The following is a 19,495-nucleotide window of genomic DNA, read 5'->3' on the forward strand; positions in this document are numbered from 1 at the left end:
CCAACCTCTTAACCCCCTACTCTAATCTGAACTCCCTCCGTTCATCAAGTAAGCTGCTAGTTACCTTAACCAAATCTAATAACCTAGCAGGTGATTCCCTTTTCTCTAATACTATTGGAGAACACTGGAATCAACTGCCTACTGAACTTACTTCCATTGCATCTACTGTTCTGTTTAAACAAAAACTCAGAATTTACCTTAAAAGCCACTGGATGTGTCCCTGCTCTAATCCTGACTAAAGTAATATGCTTTAATTAATCCGTCTTTCTCTCCTACTCTTCTCTCCCTCCTGCTTCCTCCCTTACCTTTCTTTCTCTACCCTTTAAACTCCTCTTCATCTTTCCTCCTTATGGCTATGAATCTCTAACAAGTATTTGTCTGTTTATTTCTGCTCTCTCTCTATTGCTGCTTCTCTTTCCTTGATCTTATACTCTCTCTTCTTGGTATTAAAACATGTTAGTATGTTCATCATGATGTTACTTATTCCCTAGGAAGTTAATTGTCCTTTCCTTTCTTTTGATAACTTTCTTTCATTTCTCTTTCCCTGCTCTTACACTTTCTTTTCTTGGTTTTAGAAATAAGTAATAATGTTTATTATGATATTTGTGCTCATAATGTATTTCCTTTTGTTTAAATGTGGAGCTTTTCTCCCCAGGCCTCTGCTGAAAATGGAAATATATCCAGTTGGACTAGCCCGGTCAACAAATGTAAAATAAATAAAATAAATAAATAAATAAATTTAGGATTGCTACAGTTTGAAGCTTAATTTGAAGTCGTCAGCCACAATCCTATTGACATTTGAGGTACTGCAGATATAGAGTTGTAAATGTATTGCCCTCTGTATTACTGTTAAATATGATGCTGTTACCATTACCTCTTGCTTAACTTATTTCAGGATCAGATATATGGAAACACACACCTCCTGCAGATGGTAAGCCTATTATATTTATGTTAGAACTATAGATACATTTCAAGATATCTCATAATGTGTCCTCTCAGGCCTGTTATATGAATTGCTGTACTGTCTGTGTTAGTGACAGCAGTGTACTTTTTTTAGTATATATTGCAGCATAGTAGTGTAGGCATTGATATATTCCTGTGTTTCTCCATTTTTATCACAGGTGAGCATGACAGTGGGAGTGAGGGCACTCTGACACCTTATGTCAGTGTCTCCACAAACACTGATGATGATGGTGGCCGAACTGAGGCACAGAGGTTGAATTTGGCACAGAGGTTGATATCCAGTGACTCTTCATTTCCTCCAGACACAGCCAGTAGTCCTACACCTACCCAGTTCACTGAAGCCAGAGATATTTGTCAGGTTGAGGATGAAAACAATGATCAGGGGACTATGGCTACTGTGGCTTCAGTGCCTGTTGAATCTGTCCATAGCCAAAGTGTTGGCAAAGTGTCATGCAGTAGGGTTAATAGGGGTGCTTGGTGGAGTCCTGCTGTCCCTCATCCATCAGGTGAAGATGTCTCTTCCCATGTCACTCAACGTATGTTTACTGTCATCATGCAGAACAGGCACATTCTGAAAAGTGGTCCAGACAAATGCTCAGGTTTCTAGATATGGCACAGTCTGACATCCATGATTACCTCCACCATGTAGCGAAATCAGTGAATAGGTTGAATGACACATTGGAATGTAGAGTGCCTGTGATGGAGCAATGGATTTATATCATGGACTGTACAATGTCTGTGATGACACATCTGCTGGGAGGGAGATGTCATCCATGTAGGCATAGGTCTGCCACACCATCTGCTGTAGCCAATGTGGCCATGCCCTATCATGCTCATGTAGTAGCAGTACTTCCCTTGCACCATCAGGGAGTATTTTGTCCACACTCAGATGGGGTAGACCATGGGGATGTGGCCCTTGGTGTTACCATGAAGGGAGGACATCCAGCAGTCAATAGTCACAATCAGGTATTAATACTGAATCTGACCTTGGGTGTGGAGGTACCAGTGCATCTGCTGGCAGAACCAGGTCTCATGGTTGTGGGTTACAATGATGAACTGACAACTCTACCACGCACAGCTCACAACTGTGCAATATATCAAGACATAGAGCCAGCACTGAGCTTGGCTGTGTTTATGCACACTGTTACACACCCCTTTCACATGGAGGACCCCTACAGACACATACACATACCAGTTACATGGTTCAGCCTACCTGCTTCCCCATTCTTATGCATGCCCACACACACACACACACACACACACACACACACACACACACACACACACACACACACACACACACACACTCAACAACCTTTGTTGTCAACATAGATCTCATGCCCCCCTGCCAACAACACCCTATGCAAGTGATGATAACTGTGCCATATCACTGATTTCTCTCTTTTGGATTCAGGGAAACTAAAGCTTTGTGTCTGATGCACAGGGTGCTTAGCTACATTATTTGCTTAGTATATCTACATTTGTGTTGTTTAAATGTTAATTGCACCTCTGAATTATATTTGTCTTGCCAAGTTGCACAATGGATAGCATCATCATTGCACTACTTTATAGTGTATTCTCTTGTAAGGGTTGTAAAATTAACAACTGCAAGGTGTCTCATTACTTTCTAACTGTTCTCTTTAATGGTTATCTAGTATAAACATATGGTACACATCATTACTCAGGCCATCACATTCAGATCTCTGGATTGCATGACAGCACTATAGTGTAATCTCATCAGAACAGTCAGAGCAGTACAGTATCATGCTCTCTGTTGCATGTAGCTCACCAGAAACATGCATTTGCAGGACATCCCAGAGGTCTTTCTCATCAAGCTAACACAGAGCCTACAAACCATGCCATGATATATGTGTACAGATTAAATAAGATGTCACTTTAATCTGTCTTGTATCACATGATGTGATGTCTTTCTGACATCTAGGCCACTGTCTGATCATGCCATAGTGAGATACATGCATATACAGTACTCTGATATACCCAATGACATCAGCATTGTCTGCTGAGCATATGGGAGTAACAGTGTTCCACCTGCTGGTGTAAAATGATGTCTGTAATATCAAGTTACAGCTGACACACACACACACACACACACACACGCACACACACACACACACACACACACACACACACACACACACACACACACACACACACACACACACACAGTCTGCAGTGAGACTAGCAGATCACTGAAAGTAATACATGCACCACAGCACATGTCTGATTTGCATTTCGTCTGATAACCCTTTATATCTGATAACATCAGCAGTATATTTTGAAGATAATATAACAGTGTCCCATCTGCTGGTGTAAAATGCTCTTTGTAATATCAATATGTATTTATTTTATTTATTTTACATTTATTAACCGGGGGTGTCTGAGCCGAAAAGGCCCTTTTTCAGCAGAGGCCTGGGGAGAAAAGCTCCACATAGAAAAATTACAGATATGTTTAGATATTTAGACATGATCAGTATACACACAAATTGCAATAGACATGTTTTTACAGTGGTATGCAGCACATCAACAGTTACAGTGGAGAGAACAAACAAGAAAATACTAATTTAAAAATAAAGGTATTCAATAGATTTGTGGTGCACAGCTGAAATTTTGGAACATAGAATAGATACATAGTACACAGTTACAGTACATACATTGTACATTTGCCAGTGTTTGTGAGTAAGAGTGAAAACTATTATCAAGTACTCTAGGTTTAATATGTGTACCTTATCCGTTTTCACTAGCCTGGGGAGCAATCATGGCACTGCCAACTTTGCTTGAGATGTTGCCTAATGAGGTTTTTAAAGAAGGCTTTGGATGGTGTGTTTTGTATGCTAGTGGGGAGAGAGTTCCATTTTTTTAAGCACTGAACTACTATATAGTGCATCTTCAAAGCTATTGTAGCTGTTGGTAACTTCTAGTAGTCGTTTGCTTGATGATCTAGGAGGCTTTTTGGCTGAGTGATGTACTAGGTTTTTGAGGGCAGAACACTTATTGGGGAGGTAATAGATAGAATGACAGAGGCAGAGCTGAGTGTAGGTTAGGAGGTTAGGCAGTTCAAGCCAATGGAGCTGTCTCAAAGCAGTACAGTGATGAGTTCTATATGAGCAATTTGCAGCAAAGTGAGCAATTCTGTTATAGCAGGCTTCCAATTTGCTTAGTTCAGCTTTTTTGAGATTAGTCAGAATTGGAGATGCATAGAGTAGGGTGGATAGAAGTTGGGAGTGAGCAATGGTTAATCTTCTGTTGTTGGTACTAAATGGTTTGATATGGTAGAGTGATCCCAGTTTGGCATGTAACTTTTTAATAGTTAAGAGGAGATGACTATCAAACTTTAGGTGGGAGTCTATGGTTATTCCCAATAGCTTAGCCTGTGCCACTGGAGCGATTGGAGTAGCATTTTTGGAGGAGATGATGAATTGACTGTTATCAGTGTTTTTGTTAGAACTGGTTAAAATCATAAGCTGAGTTTTCTTTGGATTGAGGATAAGTTGGGCTCTGGTAAGGTAGCTTTAAACATCAGACAATGCTAGTTGAGTTGTTTGCAGGAGGGTGGGAATGTTTTGTGCAGCACAGATTAAGGTAGTATCATCTGCATACTGAATGATAGATGCATGCTGTGTGGAGGTATGGAGGTCATTTGTGAAGATTGTGAATAGTAGTGGTCCTAAGATAGAACCCTGTGGGGCTCCTATAGTTATGGGCAGCTGAGGAGAGAGAATTTTTCCATTTCACAGCTTGGTACCTGTCAGATAAGTAGCTTTGGAGCCAGGTAATAGTGGAATTTGATAGGTGATATTGGTTTAGTTTGTTTAGCAGGATTAGGTGTGAGACTGTGTCAAATGCTTTGGACATATCCAAAAAGAGTTGACACCTGCAGGCCTTCATTTTTGAGACAGTTTACTGTGTCTGTGAAGCAGGCTGTAGTGGTAGTATGGGCAGGTCTGAAACCATGTTGAGTAGGTGACAGGATGTTGCTGTCTAGGAGATATTTTAGCACCTGGGTATGGATGCAATTTTCTAGGATTTTGACCAGGGGAGAGTAAAGCAATGGCTCTGTAGTTATTAAGTTCAGTGGAGGTCCCACCTTTATGTATAGATGTAACATAGGATATTTTCTAGAGTTTGGGCACATAGTTTTCAACAATTGATCTGTTTTGAGAGTGGAGATTGGGATAGCAATAGCATCTGCTGTGTGTTTCAAGAAATAGCTGAGGAGTAGGGTGGCTGCTGTTGATGAGGTTTTTAGTTTGGAGAGCATGTTTTTGATTGAAATGGTGGAAACTGTTTTGAGGGTAAAGCTTGTATTAGTGTTATTTGTGTTGGGGGGATAGTGAGGTTGGAACTGTCCTGTGATACTAAGGCTAGAATTGAGTTTGCAAAGAGGGAATTGTTCATAGGTTCATAGGTTCATAGAGTAGTACTAAGCTAATTGCCCTCGTGAGCCATTTTAAGCCTAGACAATTATCCCTTGTGAGACTCAAACCCTGTACCTTGTGTTTGTAAGGCAAACACCTTAACCATTAGGCCACCTCCCAACCCTAATAGGTTAATAGATTAGTACTAAGCTAACTGCCTTTGCGAGCCATTTTAAGCCTAGCCAATTATCCCTTGTGAGATTCAAACCCTGCACCTTGTGTTTGTAAGGCAAACACCTTAACCATTAGGCCACCCTCCCAAACCAATGTGTTTTGATGGGAACTTTAGAGTCAGGGGTGGTTGGTTTGGTGGTAGCCTTTTGGGTGGATTTTAGTAGCTGGTTTACATGTTTCCAAAATTTTGGGGGGTTGTGTAGGTATTTAGTTTGTAATGTCATGTAGTAGGATTTTTGTCCAGCCTAATGCATTATTTGCATGGTTGCGCAGTTCTTGGTACTTAGTTAGGCTTTGTGTTTCTTTGTTTTTTTTATAGTAAAGCCAGGCAGTATCTCTGGACTTGAGGATTTGTTTGGTTTCTTTACTGAGCCAGGGGTTTTTAGAGGTTCTAACCTTGATTTTGCACAATGGAGCGACACTGTCTAGGTGTTGTAGAAAAGTTTTGTTGAAATATGCTACAGCCTGGTCACGTGGGTGGGTTTTTAGGAGGTCCAGTCACAGTTACAGAGAAAAGTATTGAGAATCTCAGGAGATAAATGTTTTGTATTTCTAGTGGATTTATAGTTAGTGGTTTTGTATATGCTTGTTCTACTACATATAAGTTATGCTGTGGTCACTTAAGGTGTCTGCGACACTGCCTGTATGGGTGTACAATGTGGGGTTGTTAGGACCCAGTCAAGGATGAATTCCCTTTTAGATTTTTTATCACATCTAGTTGGAATTTGGACTAGTTGCTGGTAGCCATGGAGATTTATTAGATTACTTGGTGGCTCTGATATACAGGTGAACCAATCTAAGTTGAAATCCCCAGAATAAGGGTTTCTTGTGCGTATGTGGAAGAACACCAGGATAAGAAGTCTTCAAGGCTAGCAGGTGTATTACCAGGTGGAATATAGATCACAATTGTGGTGATGACATTTTTAGGGTGAAGTTGAAGTTGTGAGATAAATATGTCCCAATTATTGGGGGAGGGATAGGAGTTTGGTAATTGGTGTACAGTTAAGTGGGGCTTATACAGTAAGGCAGTTCCACCCCCTTTATGAAGTGGTATGTCTTGTCTAATGATATTGTAGCCAGTAGGGAGAACTGAATTAGCTATGTTTTTATTTAGCCAGGTTTCTGTTAAAGCAACTATGTCTGGGGAGCAGTGTGCTGCTGTGGCCTGAAGTTCAGGTATTTTATTTTTGATACTTCTAATATTAATATTTAGCATTAAAATATGGTTGGTTTTGCTACTGTTGTTGATTTGCCCAGGGATGAAGATAGTGGAGGCGTTATGTTCTGACATTTGTGTTGGAGCAGTTTGTGTTGGACAGGATGGATTTGGGTCTGGGTTGGGGTGGATGTCCCCACTTATGGTGAACCTGGTGTTAAAATGTGTCTACAGATATTGGAGTTTGATGATGAGTGTAAGAATGTATTGTGTTTTTTTGGAGTAGGAATGAGACCATATGTATTGAGTTCTGAATTGGTCTGTTATGTAGTTCTTGAACAGATAGATCTAAGTAACACACACATATAATCAGCTGCAGTAAGAATAGAACCTCCATCTCAGTATACAGACTACAGAAGCCAGTACTTTACACATGCACTACAGCACAAGGCTAACTTGAAGTGTGTCAGACAACACTTTATAGTTGTTGACATCAGCAGTGTCTGTTGAGGAGAATATAGCAGTGTCCCACCTGCTGGTGTAAAATGCTCTCTGTAATATCAAGTTACAGCTGACTGTTACACACACTCACACAAACACACACACACACACACACACACACACACACACACACACACACACACACACACACACACACACACACACACACACACACACACACACACACACACACAGTTGACTACAGTGAGAATAGAATCCCTACCTATCTAAGTGCACAGACTACAGATCATTGAACATAATACATGCACCATAGTACAAGTCTAACTTGCATTTTGTCTGACAACCCTTTATAGCTGATGACATCAGCAGTGTCTGTTGAGAATATAGCAGTGTCCCACATGCTGGTGTAAAATGCTCTCTGTAATATCAAGGTACAGCTGAGTCAGACACACACACAGTTGACTGCAGTGAGAATAGAACCCCTACCTTTCTCAGTACACAGATTACAGAACCTAGTACATTACGCCAATTTCACAGCACAAGGTTGACAAAGTATGTTCGACAACACTTTATACTTGATGACATCAGCAGTGTCTGTTGAGGAGAATATACAGTGTCCCACCTGCTGGTGTAAAATGCTCTCTCTAATATCAAGTTATAGCTGAATCACGCACAGAGAAAGTGACACCCACCTACACACTTGTCTGCAGTGAGAATAGAACCCCTACCTATCTAAGTGCACAAAGTACAGAACATGGCTCTTAACTCATGCACCACACAACAAGTCTGACTTACATAGCAGCACAGGCAGACTTATAGTAGATGACATCAGCAGGCCCTGTGGGGGACAACAACTTGGGAGACCAGTATGGGATAACTGTGTAGGGATGACCAGTTATTAATAAAATGGCCAGCCATACCACTGCAGAAGTCACTGTGGGATACCACTTACACTCTGCTGCCTAGAGTCACACACAGTTGACTGCAGTAAGATTAGAACCCCTACCAATCTAAGTGCACAGGTTATGGAACAGTACTTACTGCATGGACCACAGATTAAGTCTGACTTACACAGGAGTGCAAGTGAACTCATAGTACATGACATCAGCAGACCCTGTAGGAGACAACAGCTTGAGAAGGCATTATGGAATGACTGTGTAGGGATTATCAGCTATCTAAAAAATGGCAAACCAAGCCATTGGAGAAGTAACTGCAGGATAGCAGTTCTAGTCTGCTGACTAGAGACACAGACATACACCCAGTAAACTAAAGTAAGAACAGAACCCCTACCTACGTACCCATGTTGGGGGGGTCTTGGATGTGTTGGGGCCAAAGCCCCCCACTTCAATTTAAAGTTACATTTGTTTGTCACAGAACAGCAATTGTTTTCCCTGGGATAAAAATCGCTGTTCTGTGCTTTTGATTTTTTTTGGTTTCGGACAGTAGGGTTCGGTATTACAACGATCAAACTTTTGTAAGTTCAACGTTTGATATAGACCCGATAGAATAACATGTTTTGCATTAATATGAATTGTCTAAATGGTAGGAAGTTTGACATTTAAATGTATGCCATTGTTTTCTGACTTAAATAGTCAAGCATTTTCAAATTATTTACCAAAAAAAAAAAACTGTTTATTAGGAGGATAGGAAAACTGTGATGCCAAAATCAGGACATTCTACAAATATCTATAGAGCTGAAAGGTGTGCACTGAGCAGCAGATTTGTGCTATAGTTAACTAAGTGAGCACTCATGCGAGATACAGCTGTTTGCATGTAGGTAAGCAGTGTGCAAATGCAATCGGCATTGCTAATGTGTGACAATTACTCCATGCCGGGTTTTCCTGCTGGCCAAAAGCTGAATGTATCTGGTTTCTATGTCTGCCTGTCTGCTTCCTAGGTGGTCCAGTATTAGCAAAGCTATGCTTTGAGCAAGTCACATATGCACAGCCAATCCTGCAGTGCTTTGTTTGCACTATGCAGCGCATCGCAAAAACAGTGGAAAAAAAAAAAACGTAGGAAAATAAATGGAAAGGGAGACATACGTGAACTGAGCAAAAACAAGGTATGACATGCACTCTACAAAATGATACTACACATCAGTTATTTCTACATAGTTCAAGAATTGAACTCTCATACCACTGCAGATTTAGAAAACAGGATGGACGCCTTAGCCCTCTTTACCACACAAACAGCTTTGCAACAAAGAACTGAAGTCATTGTTCATACAAACAAATGCATCAGAATGTACACTGCTATGAGATCCTCAGCTGTGATGTATACTTTTTAACCCTCTTTATTACATTTGGATGTAGTGCACTTAGTGATCACACAACCTGTTAGGATTCTGTTGTCAAATATACAGCTTTGTCTTACTTGTCTGTTTCTTGGTACTTCATCAGTTATCTGAGCAGCACTGTGTAAGGCACTCAATATACCTGGCCTTAAAATGTGTGCGGATATTAACTGGGGGTTATATGATTTGCATTTGCCAACAAGTGAAGGCCTGGTTGGATGACATAAACATCCATATACTGTTCAATTGGGGGGGCATTGTTGAGTTACTGTTAAGGCACAAGCAAGTCTGCAATGCTCTTTGGGGGGCTCTACTGTTAAGTCACAAACACGCATAGCCTGTACTTTTGTGGGCAAGCAAAGTTAATATTGCTATGGCACAGAGAAGGATATGATGATCATGTTACTCTCCTTCTTCTGCTTCCTACCTGTTATTTGGTCTTGGGAAAACTTATGAAGTCAAAAACTGCAATGTGTATCAGTACTGTCTAACTTCTCTCTTTACATATTTTCCTGGACAAAGGTATGGTAGAAAAATAAGGCCATGTAGTGAGCATCAATGTATTTCAGAGGTAGGACTGTGTAAAACTTTGACCCCTGAGGCCTAGTGCTTCCTAATGGACACATATGAGTATAGTAAAGGTCTCCCTGCTGTCACATGTTAAAGTACTTTTTGCACAAATTCACATCACTATTTGCTTGATTACTGTTCCAACATACTAAATTCCAGGGTATGCCATAATATCATTCAAAAACTACACTCTAGGTTCAGGACTTACCTTGCAAGTGCAGCAGTGGACACATTTTGACTTCAGGGCTGACTGTCTGATGCAAGGAGTACACAGCCAGTACATTGGAAGATACAGGTTATGTGAATTGCCTGGTATCAGTTGTATTATGGGTTTGAGTAGGAGAAAGGTGCTAGGCAACTAGGTGATTAGTGAATGTGCTATGCATTGCCTTTTATCAAAGCAAGGGCATACTGAACATGCCTATGTCTGCTGCAGGCACAGCAGCTAGTGGCTCCTCCTCTGAGTCCTCCTCTGACTGTGGCTGTGGTGACCTAGGTGTTGGTGGGGGATGTATGTCCTTTCCCCTAGCTGATCCTGCTGCAGCTCTTTCCGCAAGAACAGATTGTGGAGCATAGCACATACTGTGAAAACTTCTGCATATGTCTCCGGATTATACTGCAGGTCTCCACCAGATGTAACTAAGCACTGGAACCATGGCTTCAACAGCCTAAACACAAGCTTTATGATGCTTCTGGTTTGGGTGTGTGCCTCATTAGAGTGTTCTTTCATGGGTACGTGTGCACTTCTGATGGGTGTCATTATCCATGGTTCCAGTGTACAGCCGGCATACCTCAGTAAATGGCTCTGTGGGATGTCCCCCCTATCAAACATCTGATATAGCTGTGATGCATGCCAGATATGGCAGTCATGACAACTGCCAGGGTTGCCAGCACACACATTCAAGATTATTCCCTGGGCATTGCACATGACTTGGCAGTGGGAGTAGTATCCCTTCAGGTTAATGTAGATTCTACCCTGCTCACCAGGTGGTGCCTTGATGTGTACATGAGTGCAGTCTATGGCACCCAGTACTTCAGGGTAGTGTGCTACAAGTTAGAACTGTTGCATATTGCTAGCCCTTTCCTCAGAGTTATGGGATAACCATATGTGCTCACTGCCATATATAAGCACTGCATCCAGGAACTGGTGGAGGATCCTGAATGCTGATGCCTGTGACACACCCATCATGTCCCAGTCGGTCTTTAAAACGTACCTGTAGCTATTATTCTAAGGGCTACACATACCTAAGATTCCACTGGGACTGGTTCCCCTTGATTGGTTCTGGCTCTGAGCTGAGGAAGGCAGAGCTCACAGAGTTCATGTAAGGTGTCCCTGTCCAGCCTGTAGCGCTCTACAATCTCATGGTCATGTTGGATCTGATAACTTACTCTGGGCCTGAACACTCTTCTCCTTCTCAGCCTAGACCTATTGTCAATAGCACCAGCAGCATTGACTTCAGCCTCTAGCACATGCAGATGTAGAATAGCTGCAGCAGCCCCTATTATCATGTCAGATAAAATTTCCTTGTCTGTACTCCAATGGTATTGAAGTATTTAGAAAAACAGGAATGGAAGTTACATGGATGCTTTAAAGCATGTAGAATAGCTGCACCATGTTTGATTGGTTCATGAAAATGGAGTTCAACTGCTTATATTGTAATTAGCATATTTTACACACACCTGCTGCTGGCTCATCATTGGGCTAATGCACCCCTGTGCAGTTTTTCATAAATAAAGCAAGCATGGCAAAATTGTAATTACTTTCCTCCATTCCCTTGATATTGCACAGATATTCAGTATAAAAATGAAGGCTTGCCTACCCTGTGGTCAAACCCAGGACCTTCTGCACTCTAGCCCTACACATACACGTGATACCATAAGATTATTTACAAAACAAGCATAGCAAAAGCTGCCATTCATTCATTCCACCATTGCACAAATGAGGACATTAAAGAATGTATGAAATTTATGCAAAATGGAGAGAGAAGACACATTTTACAGTGGAATTCTGAGGATGACATGCAACTTGTGATTTGTGCATAGCCTACATGTGCCTTCACACTCCACAGACTGACCTATACAACTTTGAAACTGTAACCTGATACACACCCCTGATGTTATGACTCACTGTTGACATCCCTTGAAACAAAAACACCGTGGAAGTACCTACATGGAGTGAACATCCCTACAGGGTTACTCTTTTTTTGGGATTTAGCAATACCAATGAGTTTTTACCTAATTTGCATCTTCACCATGCTGGCAGCCTGGAATCTACATATTTAGTAGCTGTGTCAGTGGAGAAACTGCACGGGACCACAATGTTGTAAACAAAAGGGAGCCCATTCCGTTTCCCGTATATCTGCTACATACTACATATGCTTACAGTACAATATAATACTCTATTTCAGGATGTTCAGACATTGTAGAAGTGTACATTATGTACAATTATATTTTCTTTTGGGGGTTAGGGGAGTAAAGGTGCATTTATGTCATGGCCCTTACATATGTATTTTTTATTTTGTAATTGTGATACTCTAGCATCCACATTATGTAATTAGGTCATAATATGTGTGGGGTTACATGTTGAAGTCAGCTCTGTACAAAATTTAAGAGCATTTACTTGCTCTTGCTTCTGTGTAGACTCCTCTCCCTGGCTGTATTTGAAAAGTTTCAGAATAATACATGACCAACACAAACACAAGAGTCTACATGATTACTTTTGAGGTTGTTAAATTTCTCCACCGCTTCATTACAAAGATAGAGTAAGTTAGTTAGTGGTAGTCGTGAGGAGAGAGGGCAAAAAAGGTATAACAGTACCTCAGCCTGATTTGGGCCTATATAACAGTAAGGGCAAGAGGTAGGTTTTGTCCAGGGTAATTTAAAGAATAAAAGAAAATCCATTGCTGCACCATAAAGGGCTATAAAAAACCAAACAAAATCCTAGTAATAAATCCCACCACTGGATAATTAAATTGTATTTATTATATTTAAAAAGACCACGATCTGACACGAACTGACATAAACATGTTGTCCTGGTATCTGGTGTACCAGGAGATGTTTTCTTGAAATAAATTATTTGTAAATAAAGTTTTTTACCTATTTACCTGGTTCTACCTGGTTATTTCAAGAAAACGTCTCCTGGACGATATGTTTCTGATTTGGAAAGGGGAAAAAGCATTTGTCCCAACATTTATTAATAATATCAATGGGATGACTATTTTTTTAGAATTTACTTACAACTTAGAGGATAACAGTATTAACTTCTTGGACATTAACATAGTGAAGGATACAACTAATTTTAGACTTAAAAGTACAATTTATAGAAAACCATCTTACTCTAATGCCTTCTTGCATTTCACCAGCAGTCACCCTTACCATCAAAAGAGAGCGGTGGTGAAAGGACAGATGGTAAGGGCGGCTAGAATGGTATCTGATGAGATGGACTTCATTAGTGAATGTGAATTTTAGAAAACTATGTTCATTAATAGAGGGTACCCACAAATTATGGTGGACAACATTATTTTTGAGGTTAGTTCCAAGAGAAATACTGGATATTTTAAACCTCTATTACAGAATAATTCCTTTCTAAATGTGGACCTAGTTGCAGATCAATATAATATGGTCACACACAATAAAAAGCATGACATAATGACCAATTTTCTTTGTACGTATTCCCTTGATTATATTAGAATAAAGGACATATTGAATAAAAATTGGGCCATTATAACAGAAGATAGTGGCCTGTTGAAAGTATTAGGAGATAAACCTAGCTTCACATATAGAAAAGGCTCAAATTTAAAAGCATTACTTGAAAGAAAAAGAAAAATGAATCAAGTAAGAATTTGTGGAATGTACAAGTGTGGGTCATGTCAGCAATTTAAATTTATACAAACAGATAACAAAGTCACCATTAGGGAGAGGATATACCATGTTAATGGTAAATTCAATTGTGAGACTAGAGGAGTTGTGTATACAGCTTGCTGTGACCAATGTTCTGCGTATTACATTGGCAAGACGGAGAAAAAGATCAAGCAGCGCATATATGAACATTGGTACGCTATTAATAAAAGAGATACAATGAATGCATTAGCTAAGCACATTATAGAATATCCTGATCATAGATTTAAATTCATAATATTGCAACAATGTCAAGGAGATTTAAGAGGGGGGCCATGGCAACTACAACTTGAAGTTGATGAAATTATGTGGCAAATTAGGACAGTAGCCCATATTCCACCAGGGCTGAATGAATATGTTTCTATTAAAAGTATACTGAAATTACTAGCCCTACATAGGTAAATAAAACATTCTATAAAATATAAATCAAAATAAAAACAAGTTGATTTAGTCTTAATAGCAATTGCTTGAACTTTTACCAACAAAGAAAATGGATGTTTTCAATAAGTATAATAAAGGGAATTGTATGTTTGATGTTTATTTATAAGTAAATGAAATTCTCAATTTAATATGTATTTGAACAGGGTGGGAATAAATTAAGGTTTATTAATAGTGGATGATTCAAATCAGTTTTAAATTGTATATTTAAAGTATCAGTCATTTTTTTTTATTTTTTTACTTATGGTAGCCTAGTGTTATAATAAGCTGTAGTAAATGGTTTTGTTTTTAATTTTAGTTATAGAATAACACATTTTCATTTTTAAATATAGTATACGTGTTTTTTAGGGTCAATAATGTCTGCATCATAAAATATACGTAGTTGTGGTTCTAAGTGTTTAAGCATTCCGTGGTTGTTACACTACGGGATATATGAACCGGTTTACAAGCATAGTCTCTTTAAAGAAAGTACAAGGTTTAATAACATAATTGAATAATTGCTTTTAAATATAGTATAAATCAGTTGGTAATATTTTTATTTGTTGTCTGAAGAAGGGGAGGCACTGACCTCACCGAAAGCGCTAATAAAATTGGAGTTTTATCTTTTGTTTGGATTAATTTCAGTTTATTGCTCGCTAGTTTGATTTAATGGAAATTACTATAAACAAAATACTGGTATGGCCATGGGATTAGCTATGGCCTCTAGCCTAGTCAACAGAACCCTAGGCAATTTCGAGGAGGATTATATTTATAACAACAGAGAATGCATATGCATGCAACATACCACAGTGTATCTTTGTTTTATTGACAGCATTTTTATTGTGTGGAAAGGAGACAGTGCTAAATTGAAGAGTTTCTCAGCTATCTGAATCAAACCACCAGCTTCCTCTATTTCACTTCTTCCCACAGCCTCACCTAGGTAGTCTTCTTAGATATGTAGATTACTAAAGACTTGGACCAAGGTAAAATTGATACAGATCTATACAGAAAACCTACTACTGTAAACCTCCTGCTACATAATAAGAGTTTCCTTCCCACCAGGATGAAATATAACATTAAGTCCCAGGGCTATAGGTTGGTTAAAATCACCATAAAAATGGAACCCTTCCCTAACAACCTAAATGAACTTCAAAATTATATTTTGGTGAGGAGATATGAAAGCAATATGTTAAGAAACATTTTGTAACCTATAATTGAATTAAAAAGTACAAATTCATCAGCACTTAACACACCTTATAGGAGGATGTTAAAAGAAATCTATGGACAACAAGACAGCTGTATCTTGACTTTTACTGTTGACTATCACACATTCTTTTACAGTCCATTACATCATGTTTGTTGTATGTAGTAATTCCATACCCATTACACAGTAACATTGGCATACACCTTCCATAAATAGTTGTACACATTAAATGACTGTATATGTGTGTGCTCATAGTCGCATATATACTTATACACAAATGTACCTTTGACATAAGCATTTACTGTGTTACTGCTGATGTGCCGTAATGATGATCACAGGAGTGTAATATGCTCCATAATGACTCAATGTTTGACATATACCTGCATTTCTTTACTTGACATTTGCATGACAGAATATGTGCATGTAATTTTTAGCTTGCTTACATATGCATGTTGATGTAACATAATTGCACATTGCTGTGTATGTGTGTTTTATACATGTCCATTTCTGTGGGACACCAGAACTCCATCGGGTCATTTGACATACATCTTCCATTTGGTTAAATGTATTTCTATGTGGCTTCTACAGCACCCTGTGTGCTGTACATGTGCATTTGCACTGTTTCCACTTGCCTTGTCCTGCTTTACCCTGATGTGTCCCCAAGTTGTCCACCTCCATTCCACCTTCATATTTCACTGTTATTTTTTGCAGTTATGTTTGCCTTTGTTAAACTTTTGTCCATTGCCAGTTATTAATATGACTCACTGAACATGGGCCACCTGTATGCCCATTGTACAATGCAAGATATGTGCACACAAGTTACTGGCTGATTATTGCAATGCAGCCTTGTTCTCTTTATACCTCTGAGTTACCCAGTGCAGTTGTTTTTCACATCCATGTGCACAACTTACTTTTTATGCTGTCTGGTTATATTTTGAACATATTATTACATGTCATTGGTGCATGTATGTGTATCAACATTGATTTCATGTTCGTTTCATTAATGCCACTAACAGATATATATACACATCTACCCCTGTGTGTTGCCTTTGACATGGCATATGTGTGTAACATGTATACAGTCCATTACACATTTGTTTTGGTTGTGTATACCTACTTGTGTATATAGCAGCATTTGTTGCTCTTCTGCAGTATTTGTGTTTGGGACTGTGCTTGGTTGTTTGCCTTTTCCATGCATGGTTATAAGTTTGGGTCTGTCTTCTGGTGGCATTGTCTACAATTGTTGGACCTGCATTTGCTTATCTGTGATGTTGTTTGGCTTATTGATGCACTGCTGACAGACTAATTGGATATGCGTATATTTATCCAATGTGTGCAGTGATGTTACTGCATTACCCTGGAACACACATCTACCATTGTTCATACACCTCCAGGTATGGCTGCCACACAGTTTGTGGCATGTCTCAATGTGATGGTGCATAGGTTAATATGTTTTTTGCATTTCACCATGGCTCGTATGCATCCCCATCCTGTTAGTCAACTTTCCATTGCTCTTGTGCAGTGTGCTGTCTTTGTAACTTACCTGTCCTTACTGTTTTTTCCAACCTTTGTCTCTTTTATTTTGGAGATTACTTTCCGGGAAATTTCTGCATAGATAATTTGTCATTCTACATGGAATTGAAATATATACAAAAAAATGTATTATTTAATGAAGTTATAAAGCTTTAGTCAAAGCAGATTGGCAGCAAATGCTTTATGACTGCAAAGTTTTACAACTTTTCAATCAAAATCAATGTTCACCAAAAAGAGTTGCATTAAATTTATATTAACTAAACATTTGATGTTGTTTAATTCTCCGGCTCTCAGATATGTAATGAAGTATCAAACCCCTCTTATCTGGAGTATATTAACAATAACAAAAAAAGTGAGAAGAAAAAAATTGGAAAAATGAGGTCACACCTATATTTAAAGAATATATAAATACTGGTTATGTTGTGAGTCAAGAAGAGATGTCTACTTGGAACAATTTCATTACAATTAATACTAATCAACGCAATGATCAAGATAAAAAGAATTATACTAGAATCAGCTAGAATGGCCACTTCCTCACTTAAATGGAGGTTATTTACATGGAAATGTATGTATACATCATTTTTAACACCACACATAATGTGCAAAATTAATAGTAAGGATAATTTTTGTTGGAGATGCAAATTAGAGAAAAATGCAGACTGGGCACATATGTTTTATGACTGTGTAGCTTTAAAAAACTATTGGGATAATATCAATAACCTACTCCAAGCCTTATTTTCTGACAATTTTCACTTTCTAAATCTCTGGTTCTTTTTAATACACCAATGCCCACGAGTGTTAAAAAAATGAATTGTTCTCTGATTTGATCGATATTAGCTGGGGCTAGAAAGGTCATAACAAAAAACTGGAAATCTGATGTCTCTCCCTCTTTTTATGAATTTAAGAATATTATTATAGAGGATTTTCATTTAGAATTATTGACTATTAAAACAAGATCCCTCAGGAAAACTTTTTCATATTGTTGTGTCTTTCAGCTTTTTCCGGTTAGGGGTCATCACAGTGGAACTCTGGTCTGCTAATGATTGGCAGTAGATTTTTACATGCCGAGTTGCCAGCTCTGATGCACAACCTTTAACGAAGGTATGCCCATTCACGCATGTCTCCACACAGAAGACGCTTTTGCTGAGAATCAAACAGAACAAGGTCTTACTGTGAGGCAACAATGCTACCGCAGCACCACCACCACAGTATAGGAAACTTTTTCATATAATATGTGGAAATACTTACAAAACTTATAGAAAAAAACTTGTTTGTATATGAAAACAGAATATTCACCAGTGTTAATGTATTATTCATGGGCAGATGTCTTTGTAAGTTCTTTACTTATGTTGTGTTTGTTAAATCATTTTCTTTACCAAAAGTTGAATTTATGTAAAAATCAAATGTATATGTTTGTTTATATTCAAAATCAAATAAACTTGTTTTTAAAAAAAGAAGAAATGTCTACTATTAAGATGGAACCAAAATAATCACATGATATGTTTACTGGATAAAACTGAGCTCATTAATTGATACATATTAATTTATATTCTTTAATCTGCATATATTGCTTCATTGTTTAAATTAATTTTAGTAATATACATTATAAATAGGTGTAAACACATTTATACTGTATAAATGGGTGCATGATGTCCAGCTTCCCACTGGCAAACTGTGTTATGCATGCCATTGCACTGCCTTGTTTGTACTGCTCCCATTGGTGATGGATAAATTCTCCCTGACATGTTCTGTTATTTGTCATGACCATAACTATAAATAAACTGACATAGCAAATTTGTTATGTGTATTATGAGCCAATCACCCACAACAATTGTGTGGATTATAATTATGCTACTTGCTAATGGTTGCACTAATTAAAACTGAACTCTGTTTTAAATAAGAAGTTTGATGTATTATCCTACACCTTCAGTCTCATATCTGTATTTGCAGAACTCACCAGAGGATGGTATGTTGATTAAACATGTTATATTGCAGATATGCACATCAGCCCCATATTAAGGTCAGCTATGATCTTCATGGGAATATTCTGCATGACAGACATTTGCTTTTTATGTCTGTCATAATTTGCAATTCATCTTGACACAGCATGAGACTCGTGGATGTTTGCCTATCAGATGCCAGCAATGAGCACATGCTCAGATGATGATGGTGATGATGATGACAATGATGATAAGGAAACTGGACCTGCACCTGCCCAAGCCATCATGCCTACTGCACCCAAAAGGAGATGAAGCCAGGACTGGAGCAGAGACAATTATCAGCAGGAGATCCAGGAGGTTGTGACCAATGTGCTCCAAGCAGAGATGAGGGACATGATGGGAACATTCTTCCAGTATATGGTATGGGCTATAGTTGATTAGTTACAGGAC

This window comes from Protopterus annectens, chromosome 2.part1 (assembly GCF_019279795.1).
Source record: "Protopterus annectens isolate FY-2018-M chromosome 2.part1, PAN1.0, whole genome shotgun sequence".
Taxonomy (NCBI): Eukaryota; Metazoa; Chordata; order Ceratodontiformes; family Protopteridae; genus Protopterus; species Protopterus annectens.